Raw genomic sequence first — 15188 nt, forward strand, 5'->3', positions numbered from 1 at the left:
TCAGGGGGTTTATGAAATACTTGCAAGGCTACCAGCCCCGTTAGCCATCTCTCTCCTTATATTACACGGTTCCTGAAAACCTAGAGCTTTGTCTTTAGCTGTTAGTCCAGTTTACTTTCAGTCTTATTATGTTGGCAGTTGATTTGTGAAAAACAGTCAACAACATTTGAGAAATACTAGCCTCGTGCTTTCTTCGCCATTCTGGGCAGCCTATTCCAGCACCCTCAGAGCTAATTCCTCTGTGAACCAGAGTCTGCTTCCATTCTCACAATACCACAAGAGGGCTATGGGAAATGCAATCCTACAGTGCTCAGCCATCTGACGTGCCTATATGATCCATGAGGCCATCTTGCCTTAACCCAACTTGCCAAAACTATGCCAATTGTGGGTGCAGCTCTAACACTAGCACCCTCTTAGTTCAGATTTTATGTTGGGACAAAATGAAGATAAGTGGTTTATGCTTATAAATCATTGAACATTCAGTAAAGTTTCCCCTAACACAGGAAAAATTTGCAGCAAAGAAACATTGTCTCTTAGTTTCTCTGGATGTAGCTTTTTTCATCTCTGGAAACCAATCTGTTCAATAAGTCATCAGGGTTTGTCAGAGATGGCTGAGAATTTTATGCTCGCAGATGATCAGAAAGTTGGATGGGAACACATTTACGTGGAAGAGAAGGGGTGCCTCAGATCACTTGATGGTAATTCTTAGTGACCAGAAAAGGATGAGGGAAAACCCTTATTTAATCCCTGTGGGAGAAGGAATTGGAATAATCTATCCAACAAAGGCTCCTAAGGGAGGCAAAGATTTTATATCATTCTCCTGATGTAGCTTTTAATGAAGTTTCAGCAGGTGGGCCAGGGTATAATGAATGAGTGGCGATACATAGGCAGACCCTCTATTATCAACTCAGAGTACAGGATAGGTTGCATGCAAGAGGTTTATGAGCTTTTAGCCACTTTACTAGAGACGACCCTGGTACAGGAAGAAGAATTGTTGTCTATATCAAAAGTATTCTTGCTATGTTCCTAATGTTCCTAGAGTTGCTCTTGCTCTTGATCATTGCCACCTCAAATCAGGAAAAGAAATCTACAGTTATATTTGAGGTGTCATCATATGTTCCGTGACTCTGATGTTCTTGGTTATTCTGGTTCACCATACAGTTTGCATTTAGGAGATCCACTATGAACTTTAAGGATTTGCTATCACTCGACTTGGTGGGTGCCTAAGAGCATATGAGTTATCATACGCTGGTGACTTACTGACCAGACAAATACACATATCCAGATGGAGAGGTAAGAAGACCAAGTCCAGAGAGGGTAAGTGTCACTGTATTCTTACAGGATATTCTTGCTGTGTTAGGGCAAAATAAATCTCTTCCTTTAATGAGTGTTTAATGATTCATGGCATTTTATCCCAACATTCAAAACATGCCTTGAGCTTGGACTTTGTCTTTCTCTCTTCACCCTTGTAGAAGTTCAATGATTGTTCTTTGTTAGGAATTCTAGAGGAGAAAATATATTTTTGGAAACAGGTTTCATTTTCAGTATAGCAGCATCTAAGTTTGGTGCTATGGGAAACATATATATATATATGCATATGTATATGTATATATGTATATGTATATATAGGTGTATATATGTATGTATGTATATATATATACCCCTCTCTCCCCCAACTCCCAATATTATAGAACAGATGTGTTAATGAAAGTATTTGTTTTCATTTATATTATATGCACATACCTAAATCATTATGCAATGGCAACACTTTTACAAATGCAAGGAACACATACCATAAACAAACAAAAGAATAAAACCCAGTTAGGAAAGAAAATATGTGGTAAAGAGAATTACATAAATTACATTAGTAACTAGATAACAAGAATCCATGGCATTGAAACTACCTAAGGCACCCTAAGTCATTACTTAGTTTGCATTCAATACCCTTTACACATAATCCTCTTCATTTAAACTTCTATGACCTTTAAAACATTGCTGAATTTAACTTGCTTCTTTTTTGAGGGGAAGAGGTGGAATAATGGCTATCTGAGTTCACAAGCTATAAGTTAGAAAGAAAGACCACATCATATAATAATTTCTGAGTTAGAAAGTGCCCTTAGATGCTCTCTAGTCCAACCCCTACCTCGACAGGAATCCACTTTGCAGCATTCCCACCAAGTCATCCCAAGTGGCTTCAATTTTAAGATACATAGTGATGGTGATAGGGGTAATCCTCTCTATCTCATGACACAGCTTATTTGACTTTTGGAGACCTCTATTAGGAAGTATTTGCTTATACAGAACTGAAGTCTTCCTCTCCAAACTTTCTAACCGCTACTATTAGTGTTACCCTTCGAGACTAGGCAGAACAAATGCAATACTTATTCCATACGACAGTCTTTCAGGTGTCTGATGGCAGCTTTCATGTCTTTCCCTAGTTTCTCTTGTCCAAGCCAAACAATGCCCAGTGATAAGATGCATAGTGAGGTAGGCACATTTATTTAAGAAGGGAAAAAAAAAGAAAATGGGGCATGGAATAGAAAATTATCCATCTAAAAATAGGAATTAAATTATGAAATAATGAAAAGACATAGATAGCACAAGAAGAAGCTAGTAACTTTAAATACATTGCATTGCATGGTCTTATAAAGAACTTTAGCTTTAGAATTTCCTGATTTTTATCCATGTAATTTCAAAATCATAGTTTTGCATGAGAAGATAAGTGATTTATGCAATTTATCATAAAGGAGTATAAAATATTAAGACTAGTGATACAATAAAGAGCATGAAATATGATGCTATATATAGATTATATATATGTATATATCTCATTATATGTATATATAAAGTTTTATATATATAAAGTTTACCTCTATAGAACTAGATACAAAGATATAAAATAGAAAAGAAGTGAACTATCCTCATATCAAATCAAAGTATAATACAGAGGCCACCTGTTTTGGACCTGACAAAGATGAAGGAATCTAGAGGGTTAGAAAGGCAGCAGGGGTGGCCCAGGTCCTTAAAGGATTTATGCCTCTGGAGATTTTCCTGGCTAAACCTCACCAGTTCCTTAAACTAATTTTTATATTGTATGGTCACCAAATTAGTCACTGTCCTCTATATAGTTTGCAACTTATCAAGACCCTTCCCAAAGTTTGGGAATTGTGTTTTCAACATTGAATGCAATATAACTGCATTTAGTGTGAATAGAATAAAGGACAACAGGTCTACAATAATTAATGATGATGATAATTACAAATTAATAATGATAATAGCTAACATTTATATAGCACTTATTATGTGCCTGGACTGTTCTAAATGCTTTAAAAATATCATCTCATTAGATCCTCACAACAACCCTATTGGTGGCTATTATTATCTATACTTTACAGATAAGAAAACTGATGCAAATGGTGATTTGTCCATGTCACATAGCTAGTAGGTATCTGAGGCCATATTTAAACTCAGGTCTTCCTGACTTGAGGATCAGTGCTCTATAATTCATATTAGCTTTATTTTTTTCCTGTTGTATTCTATTGTCTTATTTTGAATCTGCAGATTAATAACAATGAGAACTATGGTGATGATGATGATGATGATGATGATGATGGTGATGTTGATGATGATAGTTAATATTTGTATTGGGACAGTACTTGTGCTTTCATTGTCACAGGGAACTCCAAGAAGAGGAAACTCCTTCTGTCATTATAGTTTGGCACTTTCTCTTCAATTTGTAGTTTTAGAGATTCTCCTGGGGGCACCCAGGGGTTAAATGACTTGCCCAGTGCCATATAACAATTATGTGTGAAAGGCAAGACTTGAACCCAGGTCTTCCTGGTTTCAAAGTCAGTTCTCTATTCATTATGCCAAGCTACATCACCTAACATTTACACAATGCTTTAAAATTTACAACAGAATTTGTATGCTATCTCATTAGATCCTGACAGTGTTGGGTGCTATTATTACCCCAACTTAACTCTATGAGGAAACCCCCTGCTGAAAAAAGTTAATCCCCAAAACATGGAGCTTCTTAAAGAGAGATTCCAACACACATCTTCCTTACTTCAAGTTCACCAACCTATCCACTGCATGATGATTTGTCATTAAAACCCACAGATCTTTGTCATTATTATCATATTGGGCATATGAATAACTTTTTTTTTAAACATAAGGGCATTACACATCTTTTTTTTCCCTTTATTAACCTTCATCTTAGGGATTAGAGATCTTAGTACTGTCTGTCAAGATCTTGTTCAATCCTAATTCTGTCATCCAGCATATTGGCTTTCCCCACCAGTTTTGTGTCATCTGAAATTTTGATAAGCAAATCATCTAGGACTACCAAGGCACTGACAAGAATGTTAAATAGCACAGAGCCAAGGAAAGATCTCTGGGGCAATGCACTACAGACCTCCGTCCAAGTTTACATTGATCATTACTTTGTGTTCGGTTTCAAATTCTACTAGCAGAGCTATTGTTTGGTTAACATTTTTCCATGTTGTCCATAATGATATCATAAGAAATTTTGTAATGAAAATGTTAAAATCAAGATTATATAATGTGTATAACTTTGTCCTGAATCATTAGTCTTATAATAGTGTAAAATTTTGTTTTTATATATTTTTGAGAAATAGGTATTTATTTGCCAGCAAACTCTTGGGTAGTGGGTTCCAGGGGACTCAGTGAAAGAGAGATCAGAATGAGAGTAGGGTAGCATTGAACTGAGTAAAGATATTAATGTTTAATATAAGAGAAAATGTCATAAATTAGAACCATTCATTAGAAACAAAAACACAGGAACAAAAAAAGCTTTTAATCATTCCCAAAGTTTTCAAATATCTAAGGTCTTCAAATAGCATTTTTTCAGTGATACTGGAGATGCTGTTCATGATATTGATATTGGTTGTGCTAGTTGACTTCTGATGTTCCTTAAAGCAATGCAATTCTAGGATTCCTTGATTTTAAGATTGTGTGTATTTCTAGGTCAAAGAGTCCTGAGCTGGCACTAAACTATTCATAGATGGCAGTTATACTACTATTAGACATGTATGAGAGAGAGAGGGAGGGAGGGAGGAAAGAAGAGAGAGAGACACAGAGAGAGAGACAGAGAGAAACATATTTATAGCAGTGCATTTACTTGTACAGACATAGAGAATTGGAAACAAAATAGTTGTCTATCAATTGAAAAATGGTTCAGCAAATTGTGGTATATGAATAATGGAATTTTACTATGTCACAAAAAATAAAGAATATGATAGATTTAGAGAAATATAAAAGGACCTGCATGACCTGGTTAGAACTAGGAGAATTTAATTGGATGTTATGACAGTAATGTGAGCCTAAACAACACTGAGAGATTTCACAGCTCTAAACAAAGCAGGAAACAATTGTATCTTCAAAAGGCTAATGATGAAAGATTCTTTCCATTCCTTGGCAAACAGGTGATGGACTATAGTAGTGGTTCACAAACTTTTGGTCTCAGGACTTCTTTGTACTCTTAAAAAATGTCTATTGAGATTTAATATATTCAAAATTAAAATGTCTTAGTGTTATTATGAAAGAAGTTTTGACCTCAGAGATTCCCTAAATCATTCTCAGTGACTCCTAGGGGTCCCTATAGTACATATAGCTAAAAAGCTATATGTGACTTTGGAAAATCCTTGACAAGGGGTATAGAGACAAGTACACATTCTCAGAAACAGACAATGTGTTGGTTTGTTTTACCTTACTTTTTTTTTAACCTTGTCTTACCTTACTATATTAAGGACTGCTTCTACCTGGGTAATGAGGATGTGAATAAGGCAACCTGGGTTTTAGTGTCAGCTCTACTACTTTGTAGTAGCTTTGTAATAGCTTTAAGATCTCGGGTAAGTCACTTACCTTTTTCTACCCTTAATTGCCTAAACTTTAAAATGGCAATAATGATACATGTCCTACCTAGTGATGTTTTGAGGATAAAATTAGATAGATGGATAGATAGATAGGTATATAGATATAAAATTATATATGACATGCACATATTTCAAAACTCTTCTTAGACAAGACCTTCTACAAATAGTATTTCCTGTTCCTTCTCAGTTCTCATGCTCTTCATTCTCAAACTATCTTATATTTGCTTTGTACATTTTCTGTATGTTGTCTTCCTTTTTAGCATGGAAGTCCCTTGGAAACAGATCCTCTTTCCCTTTTGTCTTTGTATCCGTCATGCCAAGTTGTCTGGTACCTAGCAAGAAATTCACAAATAAATACTTCTTGACTATTATTGTTTAGCACAGTTCCTTGCACATAGTATTTTCTTAAAAAATTCTTGTTGAATGGCTAATTTGGAAATGTTTTGCATGACTTCACATGTATAATTAATATCAAATTCCATGCCTTCTAAAGGAGGGGAAGAAGGGAAGAAGAGAATTTGGAACTCAAAATTTAAAAATGTTAAAAATGTGTACAAATTATTGGAAAACATTTAATGAAATAAATAAAAATATATTTAAACAAATAAAACTCTTACTGATTGATTGATTTAAAAAAGAAAAGACTAAATGCTTTCACAGATCTGTGATTTCATTCATGTGGGTATTTCTTCCAGTTGTGTAGTTAGAAATGCAACCTTTGCTTTTATTTTTGTGTCATTCTTTTCAATGTTCTCTGGAAGGCCTAGAGAGGAGTTACTCTCCACACACTGGAAGACTTCCTCCAGATCTCTTGACATAACATGGTTTCCTGCCCATCTCCATGATGACACCCTTTGCATTCTCAGCCACAATTTTGAGTATTGAGAGTTTATGGATTCCAGACTTCTATGATTGTTGAGAGTTTCTATTCCCAAAATTTCTGAGTGAGTGTCAACATTTTCTGGAAAAAGAATTAAACATATTGTCCAAAACTAGAAAGAACAGAAAGGAATTAATCCATGATGTAAAGGATCAAATTTCAAATTTTGCTTTTCCCAATACCATGAATATTTCCATTTTTTATGGTGGAAGTCTCATTGGAAAAAGGTTGATCCTTTAACAACACTAAATTCATTTCACTTCTTAGGGAAATCTAAGTGCTTAAACAATACTTGAGGTTCCTGGAGTAGCAAGGAGGACTCACCAGAATATAAAGCACTGACTGTTAAGTAATTCATGTCTATTTTCTTTTCAAAGGGACTGAGGGTCTCAAGTCTTTAGATGTGTCTTGATTATAAGGGCTCCTGTGAGTCCTTAATGTTGGTTGGCATTTTTTGTGGGGTGAAATAAAAGCTGCTCAGGATCTCATACCAAATATTGTAAGGTGGGCACATGTGTCTAAGCTAGGGAACTTTTTTACTCATATTTTGAGAGATCTAGAGACTAGCAATATTCTGGGGTTCCCAGAGGAAACTAGTTTGGAAAAATGAGCCAGTAATTTGTAGAGAAGTGACTCAAAATTGAATTAACTGCATCCAAATACATATTTGTGGTGGTACGTCACAGGTTTTAAGAGGATGTGGTGTTATATGACTTGTCACCTAGCATTACCAAAATGAATGAATGAATGAAGCATTTATTAAGCACTTACTATGTTAAGAACACTTTGCTGTGTGCTGAGGTTACAAATAAAAAGACAATAGATTCCCTAACCTCAAGGAACTCACATTCTACTATAATATGAATTATCATTCATATAGATGATAAACCCTCATTTTAGGGAGAAGCTTGGAGCAGTAAAAAAATTGCATATATTTTCCATTTTAAAAGGCTAATGATAGTTTTTAAATTAAAAATGTAAAATGTTAGTATTATATAAAATAAGCTATGGTATGGTATTGCTATTAAAATGTTAGTAAATTTTACAATTATAAATGATATCAATTCCTATATAATCTTGCAAATAGTGTTAGTGCCAGCAAATATATGTATGTGTGTATATTATATACATATACACACATATATATATACATATACATATATATAATATGAGCTACATGTATTATTTCTGCATGTATTATATATATATTTAAAATTATTGCATTCCTAAAGTAGACTGAAGTCAGAAGGAAGCTAACATTAAAAACAGAGGCTGAGAAGTCAAATGAAATGATGTGACTCAGTGATAAAATCCAGGAAAATTATTTAAAGGTTAACTGTCTTTCCCAATTTTTCTTAGACATTATGGCTGTACACTTGACATATGACTGCTCAATTAACCAAGGAAAAAAATTAAATGTAAATCCTCATTCTTTCCATATAGAGGACTTGGTTTTTATATGCTAGTCTTAAAATTTGTCTTTAATAATGGACAATCAATATTGACATTGACTATATAATTGTTTTATCACTTTTAAGTGAACAACAAACAATTATATGAAAACCACTATTTTCCTTTTAATATTTTTGGCTCTATATTGAAATGCCAGAAATGTGTTGTTTAGCTATTCCCCAAAGCAGCATTATACCCATGCTGTTTCTTTAAAGAAAAATTAAACTATATTTAGCCATTGCTAAAGTGCTCTCAACTAAAAAAAATACTTAAATAATATATCCACAAACTATTATGTTGTCTTTACTTCATGGCCATTTAGTTTTGCATACACATAACCAATGTTTTAGTAACAGTACTGAGGGTTTCATATGTAAGACATTATTCACAGTATGTTTCCTGTTATTTTGCATAGCATTATTCTTTGTGAAAATAATGTTTTGGCCTCAGGAGGAATATTGCAATTGAATGCACAGCAATATATTTTTGGGATGGAGCCATAGTACTGGGGTTTAATTTTTTAAAAATTACCTTGGCAATCAAGGCAGCAGAGTTATGGTGGGGGAGGGAGAGAGAAAAAGGGAAAGGAGTTATAGAAGACATTTCAATTCCATTTTTTTAATTTGTATGTTAAGCTGTTGAGTTAATAGATAAAAGGCACCTTGCTTTAAAAAAAAAGATTGCTAATGTAGCAAGTATTATTAGTGGTACAATGCATGTTGTTTACATGGGATGTAGGTAGATGAAATAAATGTGGAACAACCTATAAATAGTTGGGTGTAGGCAAAGTGATGGCTGTTATACAAGATAATTCCAGTGCTAGGTTTCCAGAAAGAGTAGGAGTTTTAAATGAATTTGAAATATAGTTACTTTATCTTGGAAATTAAACACTGGCTTCAGAAGCACTCCAGTAAACTGTCTATGTTCTAGTTGAGCTTACACTCATTGCAAAAGTGTCAGGGTCAATTGTAATTGTAATTTGAATTAATATTTTGTTTTTTCTATTCTTAGACAGGTCTCTGCCTTAGTACTGTGGATTATCTTCCAACAGTAGGTAAGTATATTTACATCACAACGTTTATATCTGGGCAGCTGATTTTTTTTTTTTTGGTCAAACCAAATATGACAGACTATACATAACAGAAATGAAAAAAAAAAGAAATGTCTCACAAATCAAAAGAATTTAAATATGTCTGGCAGTTTGCATATATACACGCCTGGCAAAAGGATTCATTTTTACAAGATCAGTATCTGTCTTCAAAGGTCTTCCTGCAATAAGTCAGCATAGTTGTTAATATAGGCCTACATGCTCTTCCTGGGTGTTGGTTGGATGGTTTGTTATAAAGGCATGATATGCACAGCCCTTATATTCTAAAACAGCAGTCTAATATTTTTAGTTTATTTATAAAATGACATCTTTCAAAATCAGTTTTATATATATTTGCAAATAAATGCTGAATGCACGGCCCTATCGTATCCCTAAATACATATACCATATCGTTATTTTCTTTGGGTTCAATTTTCCATCCCATTCCTATTGCTTCCACGTGAAGAGTTCCCTTTGAAGTCAATGGAAGCTCTGCATGTGGGAGAGATTCATGGTGTGTGGAGAGGGATGAGAATTGCAAATGTGGTTTTGCAGCTTCATAAATAACATACTTATTCAAAAATTTAAACAACTAAGCTTAGAGTTGATATCTAATGTCAATGCTTCTCTATTCCAAAACCTCAAACATGACTTGATTCTTTGTTTAGCTTGGGGTTATTATTTTTTAATACTTTGAAAAAAAATGAAATTTTGAACGCCAGCACCAACTGCAATTGTCTCATGGCTTCTCTTTCCTTATGAAAAAGTACAAGGATCCACACTTGAATTTTGCTACACATTCCTCAAACCTGTTCTGTTCCAGTCTCTAAGGACTGCAATGATTGGACAGTCTATAAAACATCTGATCCTTGGTCTGGAGCTTTCTCTTTACAGTAACAATTACTACAAATTGCCTGCATGGCTGACTTTCTTTTGAATGAACTTCTTGGGTAAGGCTTGCTAACTAAAGACTATAGAATTCACAGCTGAAAGGAACATTATATACCATATTCTCCAACCCTTTCATCTGGTAAACAAAGAAACTAAGACCTAAAAAGGAAAAAAAAATTCCCAATAACAAACAAGGAGAAGATCCAGGTTTGAAACCAAAATAATTTATTTCCAAATCCAATGTCATTTCCAGTTTCTCATATTAATTTAACAAAAAATCTGTCACTAGCTTTGAAGTTTTCTTTAATCCACTTACATGCCCACTTACCTTTTGTAGATTAAATTTTATGTTTTAATTTTTATTAAAATTTTATCTAATTTATAATTCCTTATTTTGGAAAAGGTTGTTTTTTACTTTTTTCTTTGCATCTGGGGGAGAGTTGCACCAATATATCCTTTGGGAAGGAAAGGCTGGATCTGTGCTCCCTGGTACATAGTGCAAGAAATTTTACCAACTAGGCCTTCCTAGCCTGCCACTAAATCAAATAAAAAAGTTTGTGCATGTAACAAAGTGCAATGGCTCTTTTTTCCAGCTATGGAACTGCAGAGCATGCCTACCTCAATCAAACAAGTGGGCCCCAAAGTATTTATCAACCTCCTAACGCTTTTTCATTCTTGGTGCATAGTGGATTTCCACAACTGAATTTTGACTTTTTGTTCATTTGTTTTAATTAGACTTAATCTACAGATTTAATCTTTTTTTAAAGTTATTCATGATAAGAATTTTAATGCAACCTTTGTATCTCAGAAAAGCTCAACAAAATTACACAGTTTTGGTTGTTATATATTGGGACATGTTGGGAGGCAAAAAATACAATGCCAAGTGATCATAAATTCTACTCCAAAAATTCCAACCAAAGTGAATATTTAAATCTTACTAAATTGGAAAACACATTTCCTCTAATGGAAAAAAATGTATATCATGTTAGCATACTTCCTTTTCCAACATCATTCTTTTGATTAGATTTTTAAACATACATTTAAATAGTCATCAAAAATGTGGGCATGGGGCAGCTAGATGGCACAGTGGATAGAGCGCCGGCCCGGAATTCAGGAGGACCTGAGTTCAAATCTGGCCTCAGACACATGACACTTACTAGCTGTGTGACCCTGGGCAAGTCACTTAACCCCATTGCCTAACCCCCCCAAAAAACAAAAAAAATGTGGGTGTATGTAATACTCAGCTATATTATACTATGATATTTCTCTTACTCAAAATAATATAATATATAAATATAAAATGTATAATAGTCTCATTTCAAAGACAGTCTCTACCAGTCTCAAAAAAGTAGAACCTTTAACTTGTTACTTTTTGATAGTAAAGCTAAATCTATATACTAATACATGCAAGTCAAATCCTGCTATACAAGTACCTTGTCAATTATATTTTCAGTGTAGTGAAAACTTAATAATCTACATATGTGTGGCAAATGTGAAACCTGAAACACAAAATACTTAATTTAATTAGAGTTTTAAATAAATTTCTTCCTTCATTCAAGTTTTATTTCTTTTCTATTTCTTTTGCTGCTTCTTCAAGGGAAGTTGCACAAGGTGGAGTATTTGGACAGTATCTATAAGTGCTTGTTTCATTTCCCAGTTCTGCTAACTGTTCCAATGAAGAAACACAGGGATAATGCTCTTTTAACATATCTAGTAATTTGTAAAACTTCTCCTGAAGATGTTGAGAACACCCCACTGATGTCGGAAACTTCAGGTAGCTTAAATGAAGAACTATTTTCATCAAAATTTATCTTCTTTTTCACATGTTGCAAGTATGGAAGGGTTGACACATTATATTGAATGACACTAGTTTTCTTATTAGGAATCTCTAAATCACTGGTTGAATCTTCTGATTTATCTTCTTGCTTCTTTCAATTACATGAAGTTTTATATTCCTTGTTTTATGATCTTTATCTTTTGATTGTAAATTCTCTGCTGCTAATGTCTCATCTACATCAATTCTATCCTGATTTATAACTTCACTACCTACTTTCTTGACCTCTTAATTAGCTGGAAAAAAAACCAAACTCATCAACATTCTCAACATAAACCTGCACTTAACTCTTCATTGTTAGTATGTTTTCAAGTGCGTGTTGCATTTCTTCCTTAAGCTGCACACCTGAAGAAATGGTTCCTGCATATATTGCAATATTTTCTATAAGGTTGTAATTAGGTCAAGGCATGCAAAGAATACCCAATACTTAACAAATTTGTAGGCGTCTGGAATTTTTACAATGAGCTCTTTCAGCATTGAAAATACTTCTTTCATTCACATCCTTTATTAATTAAGCTCAAGTATTCAGAAAATATTTTGTTAATTTTATCAGTGAATAATCTTTGCTCATCTTCTTCTGCAATGGTGGTCCAGAAAGATTCAATTGGTTTTTCTTCTGGCAATTCCATCTTAGGTGAAGCAGACAGACCAGATATAGGTGGTTTTTTAATTACTCTTCTTTTGTCACTTTGTCACTCAACCAAGATGAGCTCTTCTGTCTTCTGCTGATTCTTTAGTTAATGTATATTTTCTCAAATTAATAGGTGTTTTCATTAAAATATATCTTCTCTTATCACTAGTTTTGGAATCTTCTCTGAATTTGATGCTGAAAGTTAAAATAGCTTTGGCTTCAAAAATTCAAATGGTTACAGCTCCAAATGACCTATGTTTCCATGGTGCTTCATTTTCTTTTTTTTTAACACTCATTTTTAAAACTCTGAGCTCCAAATGATCTTCCTTACTCCCACCCCAGGCCCCCTCATTGAGAAGGCAGTCATTTTGAAATAGGTTATGCATGTGTAGTCATACAAAACATTTCCAAAATAGTCATATTATGAAAGAAAACACAGACAAAAAACTCTAAAGAAAAATAAAATAAAAAAATATGCTTCAATCTATACTCAAATACCATCATTCTCGAAGAGGATCAAAATGACATCACTATGTTAGAGTCAAGTAACAGTGTGTCTGATTGTGGCTTATCTGACCAATATGAGCTTGGAATGCTCTACCACAGGTTGAGCACAAGTAGTTCAACATTTGGGGTGGATTCTCTAAATTTGTGGATCCCACATTTCTTTTGAGCTATTTCAATTCTGCTTTGCTCATAGAGCACAGCACCTTCTCTGATGAGGGCACACCATGCTGGACGGTCCTGTGCCAGTGTCTCCCATGCCACACAAACAATTCCAAATTTCTTGAGACCTTGAGAGTGTCCCTGTATCACTTCTTCTGACCACCATGTGAGCACTTGCTCTGTGCGAATTCTCCATAAAATAGTCTTTTTTGGCAAGCATACTTTTTTTTTTTTGCATTTGAACAACATGCCCAGCCTATCATAGCTGTGCTCTCTGCAGTAGAGTTGGGATGCTTCACAGTTTAGTTTGAAAAAGCACCTCAGTATCTGTAGCTTATCCTACCGGGTAATCTTCAGAATCTTTATCAGACAACTTAAATGGAAGCAATTCCATTTCCTAGCATGGCACTGGGACACTGTCCAGGTTTCACAGGTATACAACAATGAGGTCAGCACAATGGCTCTATAGACCTTCAGTTTGGTAGTCAGTTTAATACCTCTTCTCTCCCACACTTTCCTTCAGAATCTCCCAAATACTGAGCTAGCTCTGGCAATGTGTGCATCAACATCATTATCAATGTTTACCTTCCTAGAAAGCATAGTGCTGAGGTAAGTGAATTTATCCACAGCATGCAAAACTTCTCCATTTGCTATAACCAATGGTTCCATGCATAGGCAGTGTGGTGTTGACTAATGGAGTACCTGTGCTTTCTTGGTGTTGTTAGGCCAAAATTAGCATAAGCAACAGAGAATCGATCCATATTTTGTTGCATCTCAGCTTCAGAGGCTGCACTGAGTGCACAATCACCTGTGAACAAAAAATTATGCACCAACACTCCCTCCACTTTGGTCTTGGCTTGTAGCCTTTTCAAATTGAAATGTTTGTCCTTATTGACATTGAAGGCTTTTGACAACATGAAAACATCATGCTAAAAAGCACAGGAACAAGCACAGAGCCTAGTTTCACTCCTTTGGTGATTAGCAAAGCATGAGAGCATTGTCCATGGACAAGCATGACATCATGAAATACTGCTGACATTGAGTACTGATGACCTTCAGGCAACCAAATTTTGACATAATTTTCTATAATCCCTCACAACTGACTGTATTAAAGGCCTTAGTCAGATATACATATGTGGTGTAAAGATCTCTATTCTGCTCTTGGCATTTCTCCTGGAGTTTTTGGGCAGCAAATACATATCACCCATTCCTCAGCCCTTTCTTAAGGGTCAGTGTGGACTGGCTCTCAGGTGGATGACTATCTTCCAGGTGAAAGATCAGTCTATTAAGAAGGACTCTGGCAAGAATCTTGCCAGCAGTGACTAAAAGAGAGATTCTTCCTGTGATTGTCACAGGGCAATTTATTTCCTTTACCTTTGTAGAGATGGACAATGGAGGCATCCTTGAACTCTTGGGGGATAATCACCTCTTGCCATATAACCTGGAAAATCTCAATCAGCTTACGTACGAGATATGGACCTCCCCCACCCCACCTTATAAATATCAGCTGGAATAGAACAAGTACCAGGTGTTTTGCCACACAAAAGGAGCCTAATGGCATTCAAAATCTCTTCTTCAGTTGGAACTTCAACTAGGGAGATATTCACTTCAACCTCAGGTAAATGCTCATTGGCTTCAGCCTTGATTGATGATGGCCTGCTGAGAACACTATGGAAGTATTCAGCCCATCTCTGTAGGATCATGTTCTTATCACTAATCATTGTGACTCCAGCAGCACTGAGTAGTTGAGATGTTCCATAGCTCTTTGGCCCATAAAGGCTATTGTCTTCAGGGCATCATAAAAATGCTTTGGATTGTTACTATCAACATAAAACTGAATACCATCTGCCTTC

At 34.9% G+C, this 15188-nt stretch overlaps 1 pseudogene; it reads right to left on the reverse strand.

Annotated features, from left to right (window-relative positions):
- Window positions 1-11765: 11765 nt before the first annotated feature.
- LOC114053862 overlaps window positions 11766-15188 on the reverse strand; it is a 194959-nt pseudogene continuing 191536 nt past the window's right edge.

This window comes from Vombatus ursinus, unplaced genomic scaffold (assembly GCF_900497805.2).
Source record: "Vombatus ursinus unplaced genomic scaffold, bare-nosed wombat genome assembly UNPS02014812.1, whole genome shotgun sequence".
NCBI lineage: Eukaryota > Metazoa > Chordata > Mammalia > Diprotodontia > Vombatidae > Vombatus > Vombatus ursinus.